Raw genomic sequence first — 11,174 nt, 5'->3', positions numbered from 1 at the left:
AATTCTCAAATACTTGGAGAGATTTGTTTCCTTTAAAGCAAAAGTAAGTAGAAACCAGGATATCTATAAAAATCTGATGAGATGTTTTGTGAGTGACTTTTCTTTTTCTGTAGATCCTAATAAAGACACTTCCTAGTCATTATATGTTCTCACTGAGACAGTGTTCTTATCTTCTCCATAATCCTTTCCAATGTATTTATTTTATTTTTAATTGACAAATAGTAATCCTACATACTTCTGGGATACAATGCGATATTACAATATAGGTAGACACTGTGGAAAAGTAAAGCAAGCTAATTAACATATTTATCACCTCACATAATGATCCATTTCTTTGTGGTAAGAAAGTTTAAAATCCACTCTTTTAGTGAATTTGACATATGTTATAATTAACTATAGTCGCCATGTCACTCCATTACGAAAATTTATTCCTCTTATCTAACTGAAAAGTTGTATCCTTTAACCAACGCCTCTCCTTTCTCCATCCACCTTCCCCATCCCCAGCCCCATCACTCCAGCCCCAGTAACCAGTATTCTAAGCTCTACTTCATGAGTTTGGCTTTTTTGGATTCCATTTATAAGTGAGATCTAAGACTATTTGTCTTTTTGTGCTTGGCTTATTTTACTTAGCATAATGTCCCTCAGGTTCATCCATGTTGTTGCAAAGGACAGGATTTCCCCCCTTTTTGAGGCTGAATAGTATTCCATTGTGTACATATACCACATTTTCTTTATCTATTCATCCATTGATGGATACTTAGTTTGTTTCTATATCTTGGCTATTGTGAATGATGCTGCAATGCATGTGAGCATGCAGATATCTCTTCAACATACCGATTTCAGTTCCGTTGGATACATACCCAGAAGTAGAATTGCAGGATCATGTGGTAACTCTATTTTTCCCATAATGGCTGCATGAATTTACATTCCCACCAGTAGTGCAGTATGCAAGTGTTCCCTCTTCTCCACATCTTTGCTAACACTGGTTACATTTCATCTTTTTTATGATAGCCATTCTAATCTGTTGATGCTCCTATATGATGAGGTGAGTTTAGAGGTAGGAAAAATGTGTCTTCTCCTTATGCATTTTTCTTCATCTCATGAAAGAATCTGCAGTTTTAATAAAATCAGATCAGCACAGAGGTCAGCATGGTATGTAGAGGGAGACAGAAGCTAAGGGTGGGAGAATAGGGAAGAGAGTGATTTGCTGGTTTTATGAAGATTTATAAGGTGAAAACATATGGAAAAAATAATGACTCTATTCAAAGAGTTTCCTCTGGGAAGGGTGCTAATGAGGATTATCTGAAATTAGAAAGCTCAATTTAGAGACAGATATATAAAAAAAAGAATGCCTGCCAATCCAAGTTATAAATTAGCAACAGTTTTTTATGGCTTTTCTACTTGTTGTACGTAAAGGATATTTGTTTAGAAAGATTTTTACCTTAAGCAAAATATTCCTTTCATTGATATCCTGTGTCAATTCTTCTTTAAAATGAGAAATCACACAGTGATGTCTGAGTTTGTTACTGTGAATGGCTGAGGGCTGGAGATTGTATTTCATTATCCTGATTATATCTTGTAAATTTTGTACCCTTTTGGGAAATGTTATATTCAGGACCCTTGTTTGTTCCTTGGGATTTCACACATCATGCATGTATTTTTTTCCTTGAAAAATATCATTGTGATTGGCATGAGTTTGTCTTCAATGATTGCTTTACCTTCAACGCAGAAATGAGCCATCAATGTTCAGGGTGCTGCTGTCCATGTTTTCTCCTTTCCTTGCCTGTACTGCCCCAAGATCTTCTTGCATTCACTGACACAGTGCCACCCTTTGATTGCCATTGGATATCCACTGCAAGGTATGCACACCATTACACACAAACTGTATATACTGCTCACCACAGGGCCCTGGAGAGGCTGCTAGCTACGTGTCAATTTCCTGATGCTTTATTAGGCAGCCACCCTAATCCTGTGCCAATGAAGTTATGGCTGTCATTCCCATCACATTCCTGAAGTCAAACTGTGACCTATGCAAGCATATACTAAGCCCAGAGGGTAGGTGTTCCTATGCTGGTCTCTCTCTCTGTCTCTCTCTTAATCTCTCTCTCTCTCTCTCTTTTCCATTATTTCCATATCTTATATCTGCAATGAAATTGACATACCAAAAATTATCTCTGCAGACAGTGTGCATGGAGCTTTCTTAACCTGCCTTGCTCACCTCTTTGCTTTCTCAACCTGCATTGCTCAACCTGCAGTCTGCAACTCTTTGTGGCCATGGACAGAAGCTCAGACCGAGAGCTCTCTGCGATTCTGTGATCCAGAGACCGAATTTGTGTGTGACCATCTCCTTGAACTCCTTGATTTCTAGCCTGAGAAACGAAAGTGTGAAACAAGCTTCAAATAAAATATTTAAAGAACAAACTTTATTCATGAAAATAAATGAGAAGATGATGAACTTCTAAAGGAATTTTGAATATTCTTTTCTTAGCAGCTTTCAAAAAAACTTTGCATTAAATAGTACTGTGTCTTTAACTTCATTCCTAAACCCTGTATCTTAGTATGAAAATTTGCTAGTACCCATGCTTTTAAAGTAAATATAGCTTATGCGCATAGCAGATATTAAATTGCTATTTATCATTGGATTTGCCTGCAAAGTAAACAATTTTTGGTTCTTTTCTGATTTCTACGGAAGAAGCCTTGGAAGAGAACCTATATCACTGCAAAAACATCCACTAAAAATCATAATCTCCCTTATGTCAGAACACTGAATCTAAACATTTTTTAGAAGAAAGCTTACTCAAAATTAAACATTTTTCAATTTCTGTACATGAATAAAAATTGAGAAGATTTTCTGCATAAGGCAGGATTCCTTTTTTGGAATAAAGCTAAGCTATATAGAGAAAAATTCACCTCAATTATCATAATGATATTGCATCTCTTTGTGTTCATATGGTGAGAATTATCTTAGATTATCTTTGATCCAGCTTTTTTTTTCTATTCGTAAGAGGAAAATTCAAGGAATGTTGTTTAAATAAAATATTGGTTTTTTTTCTAATGCATGCTGACTTCTGTTACTGAACTGCTGGCCTGAGGATTTCATCAAAATGTTAAAGCATCCAGTAGGAGGCAATTGAAAAGTGTGTGACTCACTGTTAAGCCTATTGCTTATTTTTATGTACAATAAGGAGGCAGAATTGAAAGGGAGAATGTAGAAAAGAAATTGATAGTGCTCTGCCCAATAATTTCGAGACACTAATTCCATTGTGAGAGAGGCAATCTTGCAAATTATCACGGCTTAAACTATATGCTTCTTCTCATCAACACAGGCTTTACTGATTCTGAAAATTAATGTTTTCCCATGGGAGATTTGTAAGGCTAAGCAGGTAGCTCATAGGTAGCAAAGAGGAATATTGAAACAAACTGGTGGAAGTCAGTCCTGCTGGATGTAGCGTGATGAAGGTCAGGGTGAAATTCAGTCTTGTGGGTAGGGATTAGGCTTTCTAGAAATTTGATTACTAGTTATAGAAAAGGGTTAGAAGAAGAATTTTCAGAACGATGTGGGCATGAAGGGAATGAAGCAAGATTAAAAACTGGGCATTTTGATTCTGCGAAGGGTTTAACATCTTGGGTGAATTTTTCATGAAAAAACTAATATTGCAGTGTTTATTTTGTAGAATTCTCTGTATCACACCTATTAAAACATCTGGTATATATTCACAACCCATGGGTGATATGGTGAAGGATAAAGAAAAATAAACATGAGGGGGAAGTGCGGTCCGTTTCACTGAAGGGAGAGGCCTCATCAGCTGGACTGTGAAACTCATCTACAGACCCAGAGATGTCCAAAGGGATCACACTATCTAGATGAAGAACCTGCTCAACTGATCATAAATGAGGCATATTTTAAAGGTTGCCAAGTTCTGTGCAATGTTCTGAGGATACTGAGAGCAACAGAACCTGGTTGTTGAGATTCCTTACCATATGATGTAACTAATGTGATGGGCTGCAGTGAAACAGAGCAGGTCACATGCTCAGGAAGGATCCACATGATTCATATGCAATGCCAGCTTCCTTGTGCTGAAGAATCCTCACATATTTGACTCACCTTTCACAAACAAGCATGGGCCACGCAGTGGTGGGGTCTGGAAGCTGTGCCTGGGATATTTTATGAATTCTCACTAGAAGTACATATGCTGTGCAGTTGTGCTTCTCATCTGTATCAGTGTCTTAAACTACGTCAGCGCCATATTGGATTGAGAGTGTCCTGTGAGTTCGTTTATCAGACTGTGATAACCTCAGAGCTCCACTGGTGGCAGCTCACCCGCATTCTCTCCTCGGTAGCCTCTCCAGGGGTGCCAGGTGTTGAAATGATCAGAGAGTCAGACAGAGCTCAGCAGCACCAAGGACACACAGTACTGAAGGGACACCTTCCAGGGAGGTAAATGAGAAAAGACATTAGATAAAGCCTTTCCCATTATGTCCCTGGGGAAGATGACCCAACAACAAGGAGGGAAGGCTAAAGCTTAGGTTACACTGTGGCCTTAGGAACGCAGAGTTACATGGGGAAAGAACTTCAGGATTAGATTTCCCATGCCATCGGTTCTCTCTTTCTCTTCCTAGGACCCAATCAGAAGACTCTCAGTAGAGTTTCTCTCTCAGTGGAACTAGATTGCATCTACCTAGGGAAGGGTAAAATATAAGATCCTCTTAATGACAGTTATTGGGTCAACAGTAGCAAATCTCCAAAGAACTCTGAATTATTCTAGCAAAACCTACATAGGAATGAAATAACCAGAGAAATGGTCAGAAATGAAAATGTACCTAATCTTAAGTGGCATTAAGGGCATTAAAAGTCTTCAGTGATAGGTGATAATAAGATGGAAAGTGAGATATCTTGTCAAATACTGAATGTTGAATTGAGATGCGGGCCAGTTTCCTCTTGTCTCCTTAAGACACACAACACATTATCTCACAGCTGCATGACAGAGCACAGCTGTTATATTTTCCAGTTCTCCGTTCCTGAAGACCCATGCTGGCCTCCAGCTCATTAATACTCTTGTGTCTACTCGTTCCTGACATTGTTTGCTATACATCCATTTTAATTATTTACAGGGCCTATGGAATCAGTCTGCTGTCTACTTTTATCCCAACTATCACTTTTCACTTTTTCTCACCTACGCTTCATTCTCTTTGGCAGAGAATATGAAAAAGACACATAATTCCCAGTGTAGTTATGTTCAAATGAGTCACACGTGCCACCTCCTTTTAATTCCAAAGAGTTTACCACTTGTCATTGCAGAGTGTTAGAAAAATAAAAGTATCGAAACCTTAGGAAATCATCATGAAAAAAATGGAGCTTTTGATTTTAGAAGAAAGAGTGTGTACTAAAACTTTGATCTCTTTTTCTAAACATACAGAAATTATAGTGAAAATGGAATAAATACTAACTACAACTAAAAACAAGAAAAAAATGATTCTCTATTGTGATTTTTTTTTTTTTTTTTTTTGAGACTGAATCTGGCTCTGTCACCCAGGCTGGAGTGCAGTGGAACGATCTCTGCTCACTGAAACCTCCGCCTCCCGGGTTCAAGTGATTCTCCTGCCTAAGCCTCCCGAGTAGCTGGGACTACAGATGCCTGCCACCATGCCTGGGTAATTTTTTTATTTTTAGTGGAGTAGGGGTTTCACCATGTTGGCCAGGCTGCTCTTGAACTCCTGACCTCAGATGATCCACCCACCTTGGCCTCCCAAAGTGCTGGGATTACAGGCATGAGCCACTGCACCCAGCCTGTAATATCTTATATATAAAAAATATATAAGTTTTCATTCATGGTTCCTGGCTTATAACTCCCATAGCTCCAGTTGTGGTCTTTTGTTATAATGTTGGGGCAGTTAGGCCTCAGAAAACAGAATCTCTCTGGCCTTTTCCTGCTCTCTTCTCACCAGCCCAAGCGGGACTCTGATCTTCCCCTGCCTTTCTGATCTGGGGTCATAAAAGTGTCATTCCAGAGAGGGTCCATTCCTGTACCCAGGAGGATGGAACACTGCACAGAGAGGCCAAAAGGAATCTGAACACGCAGGCCTTGCTAGGTTTCCCCACTCAGTCTATTAGCGTTAGATCATACCCTTGTGTTCCAATCATATTTCTACATGGTTGCCCACGCTTTGATCTTGCCTATCCAATGAAGCCTCTATAAAAGGCCCCAGAAAACAGGGTTCAGAGAGCTTCTGGATAGCTGAGCACATGGAGGTTCCTGGAGGGTACTGTACCTGGGAAGGGCAGGGAAGATCCTCACCCCTTCCCTGATACCTCACCCTACACATCTCTTCATTTGTATCCCTTGTAGAATCCTTTAAAATAAACTGGTAAGTATAAAAAGTGTTTTCCTGAGTTCTATGAGCCACTAGCAAAACAATCGAGCCCAAAAAGGGGGGTTGCAGGAACCCCAACCCTATGCCAGAATTTCCAGAGGCCCTGACTTGTGACTGGAGCCTAAGTGGGGCCGGGGGCGGGGGGGTTTGGGAGGGCAGTCTTTCTTGGGGACTGAGCCCTCAACCTGTGGGATCTGATGCTACCTCTAGGCTGACAGTGTCAGAATTGAACTGGAGGACACCCAACTAGTGTCTGCAGCAGAATTGATTGGTCACTTGGTGTGTGGGGAACCCTCTCCCCACAACAGAAGTCCCCCACATGGATTATTGCTATTGAGTGAGACAATAGGAAATAGGCACACTGAGTGTTGTTTATGCCACTCTCAAACTATGAAAAAAACCCAGAAGATCCTGAATCAGGGCACCAACACCACCCATCTGAGACTGAAGACCAAAGCTGCTCCAGCAAGGATGGAGCCAGAAATCCACTAGCCAAGCAGGCTGTGAGGCCGGTGCCACACCTCACCAGGGTCAGGGATTGAGCTAGAGAATAATCCAGGAGGGACTCGCAAATGAGAACTGTGCAGAAGTTATGATCAAAAGATGTATGGAAACTAACACTCTTAAAACACACACAACAAACTCTAAAATCAGAACAATTTACAGCTTAAGAGATAGAAATACTCTAGGAGGCCAAGGCAGGTGGATTGGCTGAGCCAGAAGTTTGAGACCAGACTGTGCAACATGGCAAAACCCCCACCTACAAAAAATACAAAAATTAGCTGTGTGGTGGAGATGCCTGTAGTCCCAGCCACTGGGGAGACTGAGGTGAGAGAATGACCCGATCCCAGGGAGGTTGAAGCTGCAGTGAGCTGTGCCACTGTGCAGCCTGGGCAACAGAGTGAGATCCTGTCTCAAAAAAAGAAGGAAAGAAGGAAAGAAGGAGAGAGAGAGAGAAAGGAAAAGAAAGAAAAGGAAAAGAGAAAGAGAGAAGAAGAAAGAAGGAAAGAAAGAAGGAGAGAAAGAAAGAGAGAAAAAGAAAGAAGATGGACTACCGCATCTAAAAGAATTTAAAATATAAGTGTTAAAGAGACCAAAAAAGGAAAAATATTATTTTGAAACAAAAATAGAAAATACTGAAACAAGGCAAGCAAAAGTTATGACAAGATGCCCATAGAAATCTTATAAAATTAATATATTATAGCAAAAATTTTAACATGATAACTGAATATCAGACTAACAAAAATAAATTAACAAACCAGATTTAGTTCTGAGAATCACCCAGAAGTAACATACAAAGATTTTTTTTAAATAAAGAAAATTAAACATTGACAATTTGCAACATTTTCTCTAGGTATTATATCCCGGTTTTATGAAATTCTAGAGGTAGGTGTGCTATTGTTTCTCCAATTCCTATTTTATATCACCCCTTGGAAATCTTTCTTTTTGTTCTCTAATTTTTATTTTTTGAAGTATTTTGGGAGCTCATAGAGCTCCCCTCTCTTTCAACAAGCTCCATCTAGTAGGCTCAGTAGATTCCAATCACATTAGGTGAGAAGTATCAGAAGATTCATTCAAGAGGATTATTTTTTTCTCTTCGAAACTGTCAGAGGTGTTGGAACCAGAGAGACTCCCTCTTGACTAGGGGCTGGGTAAAATGAGGAAGCTGCTGGGATGCCTTCCCAAGAGGCTAGGCATTCTAAGTGACAGGATGTTTATAGTGAAGGGAACAGGTTAACAAGGTTTACCAAACAGACCCAGGAAACAACAGACCCAGGAGATGTCCCGATGTCCCAATATATTAGGAACAAAAGCATTTTTAGTTTAAGAAGAAGTTTCACTTTAAAGATAATAATGGAGATTCTTGTGGCAGACAGTAGTTACACAACGGTTAATCCCTTGTAGTGATGGCCGCTTGCGGGCGGTCCGGAGCAGCCGCTGTCGTCACGCTGGCTGCAGCAAGGAGGCGTGGGTGGTGGCGGCACGAGCTGCTGCGGGAGCGGCAGTGGCGGTGGTGGGTCCCCTATGTCCTGTGTCCCCAAGGCGGCTGACTGTGCCACCCCTATCCTTCCGCAGCCGGCAGAACCCGCTCCCAGGCACGGAGCCTCCATTGCTCTGGACCCTGGTCCCATCGCCGCTCTCATCTGCAGCAACTGCTGGGAGGGTGCAGGGAGGAGGTGGAGCTGGGCCTGAGGCAGTGTCAACCTCCACGGAGCCGGTGGGAGCCAGGGACAAGGACAAGAAGGAGCACCCTCTCCCCAGGCCCCCAAAGCCCACCACCCTGAGGGCCACCGCAATGGGGCTGGGCCAAGCTACCCTCCAGCACAATCTGGCACTGAGGGGCAGGCAGAGCATCCGGACCCCCTACCCCAGGCTGTGAGGAGGCGTGGCCAGGGCTGTCTGCAAGCTCCAGGAGGCCAGGGGAGCCCCACCCTCCCAGGCACGGGACTCTGGCATTTCTGCTGTCTGTACCCTCGAGGACCCGGAAGGCCCTCCCGCGAAGGCTCAGGGTTGTCTGCTCCCACTGCCTAGCCGCTCGCCACTCCTGGCACCCACTCCAATCTCAGAGCAGGGTTGGGGCTGAATGAACCCTGGAGCTGTCACAGGCCGGCTGGGTGTAGCCCGGTGTGTGCACGCTGTGGGCAGCACTAATACACCAGCCCCCTGCTGCCTCGGCCCCCTCCAGATTTTGAGCATCCAGGAGCACAAAGGCTGGGTACGGGGGAAGCTGAGTGGTGGGGGGCTGAGGGCAGCTAGGTGCTGGCCTGCAGGTGCCCCTGGGGGCTAGCAGCCTGGGCGGCATGGACAGTGGCAGGAGGCAGACAGACTCCTGGGTGGAAGGGGTCAGGTCCCCCAGGGAGGGTCCGAAGGCTAGGGGCCAGGCTGCTGGTGGAGTGGGGTCTTGTGGTGCCTTTTCCAGGCCTGCCCACGGCCACCCATGGACCAACTGGCACACACTTCCTCTCCTCTGAGGTCCATAAAAGCCCTGGAATCAGCTACAGCAGGGTAGATCAGAGGATGGAGAGATGACAGGATGATCAGCAGCAGAGAGGAGTTACACTCTCTGCTGAGAGCTGCAGAGGCAGTGGGATGACCTGCTGCAGAGAGGAGCCACCACTCTAGGGCCTCTTCTCTGCTTAGAGCTGCAGACAATGGGAGGACCCGCAGAAGAGAGGAGCTACCCTCAACACTTGTTGAGATGACCTCTAGCAGAGAGGAACTACCCGCTCCCTAGGAGCTGAACACTTGTCAGGACACTCCGGCTGCAGAAAGAAGCCCCCCACTGCAGGTCCCCTCTGAGCTGTTCTATAGCTCAATAAAGCTCTTCTTCCTCTTACTCACCCTCCACTTGTCTGCATAACTCACTTTTCCTAGTCACAGGACAAGAACTCGTGACCCAACGAATGGCAAAGCTAAAAGAGCTGTAACACAAACAGGGCTGAGACATGCCCCTTGCTTGCTCACTACATTGCAGGTGAAGAGAAGGAAAGAAGAGCTGTGGCCCTTTGGGGATCCCAGACCTGGGAGCTCCCCCACAGGGCTGTGACTCCCTCTTTGGGACCCTGCAAACTCCAAGCTTCCAGGCACCACCATGGTCCCCAGTGCCAGCTGTGGAAGCTGCTTGCAGTGCACCTGGTCTGGCCACAGCCTTGCAAAGAACCAGCACCCATGCCGGCACTTGGAGCTGCCCACCCCACTGCAGCAACCAGCCTGTCTGACTGTGTGCAGTGGCCAGACCTCACGCTTGCTCACATACCCTTCACCGCTCCCACCTTACTCGCCCTTGGGAGACATGGGATCAAGGCCAGTAGCGTGAGCCAAGCACAGCCTGCAAGGCCAAGTAGGCAGAATGAGCCCAGTGGGCCCCAGCAAATCTCAAGCAAAGGCGCCACTGGCCACAGATGTTTCTGGTCAGAAAAGTGACACCCCAAAGATCCCCTAACAATAGACCTTCCCCACAATTGTTTTGCTTTGTTTCTTATATATAAATAAGCATTGTACCTAAGGTGGACGTAATTCTTCCTTTTGCTTTCGGGAATGTCCTGCTCTGCCTATGGAGTGGCCATTATTTCATTCCTTTACTTTCCTAATAAACTTGCTTTTGCTTTACTCTGTGGATTTGTCCTGAATTGTTTTTTGCACAAGATTCAAGAACCCTCTCTTGGGGTCTGGATTGTGACCCTTTTCTGATAAAACAACTTAATGTTTTATATTGAAATGTGCTAATGTTGAATTTGTAAAGATACTATCAATAAAGAAAAATACAAAGAATAATTGTTTTTAATCTACTGAAATCTATCGAGCAATAAGCACTCAACAATTTGGTGATGATCTTTCCACCAAAGACACACGTATATGCTACACACACAAATTTACACAAGTAAATAATATTATAGCTATGATATTATACTCTAATTTTCCTATTCCCTAAAGCTTTTTCTCACATCAGTAACAGATAGCTGTCTCAACTTGAATGACTATAAAAATTCATTTTATGAATAAGTCAAATTATTCTTAACCCATTAATAGAAATATTTTTCTTTAAGAGTTTACATTAATGAACAATCACTTTAAACTATCATCTCAACTAAGACACTTATTTCATATGTATGGTTCATTCATATATGTATAATCTTGGTTATTTCCCTGCTTTATAAACGCAAAGGAACATAGTTATATTCTTATGTCTTTTCCCAGATTATTTTTATATCACTGTGAAAGGAAAACCTTTTTATATTACTTGTTACAAATTTTTCTGATGGTCATAAGTTTGGGATTAAGCTTTCAATTGTGGGGCTTTC

Source organism: Gorilla gorilla, chromosome 9 (genome assembly GCF_029281585.2).
Source record: "Gorilla gorilla gorilla isolate KB3781 chromosome 9, NHGRI_mGorGor1-v2.1_pri, whole genome shotgun sequence".
Classification (NCBI taxonomy): domain Eukaryota; kingdom Metazoa; phylum Chordata; class Mammalia; order Primates; family Hominidae; genus Gorilla; species Gorilla gorilla.
This window is presented reverse-complemented; position numbering follows the sequence as displayed.